Here is a 2624-nt window from a genome sequence, read left to right on the forward strand (position 1 = left end):
TGAATCAACTACGAAAGGACTCGAAACACTATTCTGAAAAACACCTGTTGAATCACTATATCTGACTGATTTATAATACTTTAACGACCCTAAAATCCAAATAATAATAAAACAAATCTCAGGTTATGTACCTATTTAGTCATAAAGGGTCCAAGTAATTTAAAAAAAAGTTTAAAATAGTTAATCACCATTTTTGTAGTTCACTTATATAGTCATGTGGTTTGACAATTATATACATTTAATTTAATAATTTAAAAAATGTAAAGAATGAATACAAAAATGAAGTACAAAAATGTACACATATTCCATGTATCCTCTCAATTAACATGATGTAATAAAAACTGAATTGTAAAAAAAATATATTATGGAGGAATTATAATTTTTTAAGTAATTTTATTAAACATATATACATATATATATATATATATATATATATATATATACACACACACACACACACACAGACAGGAGCCAATAACAGTAACGAGAATCAGTAAGGAATGACACTCGATTCAACTACCTGCAGGGTCATAACAATATAATCTGTTTTTAAACAAAACTGTTGTGTTTAAGGGTTTGTTTTGCTCAATAATAAACACAACTGCTCCGTTTGGAGTTTTGGTAAATATTTTCCCCAGTGAGGAGATACTTTGCGACTATTCTAATCTATCGTCTGAGGTATTTTGTAACCGATACATATTTTCCTGCTGACGTCACACAGAGTGAGGAGACTTATAACGAATATTTTAGGCTATAACCGCCACGCGAACGCTTTAAATTTGTTCTACGGGGAGAAAAGCAAATAAATTAGAAATGAAAGTGTGAAATGCACATGGGCTTCCTCTTGAAGGAGCTTCACACCGCCGAGGCTGAAGCTTTGGGACGGATTCTCGGCGGTTTTTACCACACAGTGTCCAGATTGTCTGTTTATGTCGATTCATAAACCAGAGAATGGAAAGAGACTCCTGTGCTCCTTCTCCTACATGCAATTTATGTGTATTTTTTCTTCTTTTCCCTCCCCCTGTTCCTCCATTGCTTGCTGGCGCAACAGCGTTTTATTTTAATAGTTTCTCGTGCGCATATTGAGGAATATCAGGTTTATTTACCTTCCCTATAGTTTGTCTGGGCACATACAAACGTATATAGACCGTTAGTGTGCAATATACAGATATATCTCCACGTAATCCCACACTATCAATGGGCTGTGTCCGAGCAGTTCAGACTCTTCAGCTGAGGAAATTCACTTTGAAAAGCTCCTTACCTTATTTCACAAGACGTTAGTCCGGTTGAGTAAGATGACTGTGCCTGTATATAGTGTTGTAGACGGACCGTTATCACTTTGAGAGCTGATAACCGCGGGGAAAGCCCTGTTTTAGAGTACTTCTATGGTTTTCTTCCTCTCCTTGCCAGATCTACCAGCCAGGGCGCTTCAAGTGACGTAACGAACCGGGATGCACGCTCCCGGCACTGGCCTCCATGACCGTGCACGAGCGCTTCTACACCACACAGAGGATGATGTGCTGTTTGTATTCCGTGTGCTTCAAATGTAGCAGCATCTATTTTGTCCTTTTTTTTATTAAAAAATTGTTTACATTTTATACAAGTGAATTCACATGGTCAGTGTCACAAGCTTGCTTTATTTGATTATATAGTGCAGAAACCAAAATATTTCTTATTCGTTATAAATCCCATTTATATCTGTATACCCACATGATGAAGACCTCCTCCAGCATTGGTCTTCTGTGTGTAATTTGGGGTTTGACTGATATTTCTGCTTGTGAAACTGAAGCATGACTGCAGGAAAAGGTTTCATAACAGGTTCAGGATGTTCAGTTCTCTTAAAGAAATAGATCACACAAAAATAAAAATTCTGTCATAATTTACTATTATTTACTATTATTTTTTGGGTAAACTGTCCCTTTAACCAAGAACAGTTTATAAATTAGCCTCTAGTCTCTTTCCTTTAACACTGTGATGAGTTATCAGATTATCATTGTCAGTAAATTACACCATCATTCTTACTGAAAACATTTTCAAACTGCAATGCAACAATGAAATAAAGCAAATCAACCAATTCTATTTACAACCCATAATTATTTGAACTGTACAGGCTAATGTTGACCTATTATTAATATTATTATTTATATATATATATATATATATATATATATATATATATATATATTTGATTTAGTTAGTGTACATAAATCCAAAAGACAATTTAATTAACATTTAAAGCCTGAAAGGGATTTATTCGTTTTTTATTACTTGTTTCTTGTTAGTGTAATATAAATTATATATATATATATATATATTATATTCCACTAGAGGTCCGTCTAGCTTTTCCTGCAGAAGATTAAAGAAGCGTTAAATTGATCAAAGGTGAATGTAAGGACATTTATCATGTTACAAAAACATTTCAGTTTCAAAGAAATGCTGCTAAACGTTTAATTTTTCAAAAAATCATTAAAAAAATACACAAAAATACTAAGCAGCATTAATGATGATGATGATGATGATGATGATAAGTGTATTGTGAACAACAAATCAGAATGATTTCTGAACCTATCTGTCCTCTATCTATCTATCTATATATAAATACAGTACATTTGGATGGCAAACAG

At 33.3% G+C, this 2624-nt stretch overlaps 1 protein-coding gene across 6 annotated transcripts in view; it reads right to left on the bottom strand.

Annotated features, from left to right (window-relative positions):
• Positions 1-1742, bottom strand: part of erc1b (ELKS/RAB6-interacting/CAST family member 1b) — a 213808-nt gene extending 212066 nt beyond the window's left edge. For 5 of the 6 annotated variants that reach the window (XM_077235007.1, XM_077235006.1, XM_077235004.1 and 2 more), the window contains exon 1: positions 1262-1440. The gene's annotated coding sequence lies outside the window, so the exon portion shown is untranslated. Of the gene's footprint in view, positions 1-1261 lie in introns of all 6 variants that reach the window. The other variant, XM_077235008.1, reaches the window with a different exon arrangement.
• Between the last annotated feature and the right edge of the window lie 882 nt (positions 1743-2624).

The sequence above is a fragment of the Siphateles boraxobius genome, unplaced genomic scaffold, assembly GCF_051911475.1.
Source record: "Siphateles boraxobius isolate OS27281-9 unplaced genomic scaffold, OSU_SipBor_1 19, whole genome shotgun sequence".
Classification (NCBI taxonomy): domain Eukaryota; kingdom Metazoa; phylum Chordata; class Actinopteri; order Cypriniformes; family Leuciscidae; genus Siphateles; species Siphateles boraxobius.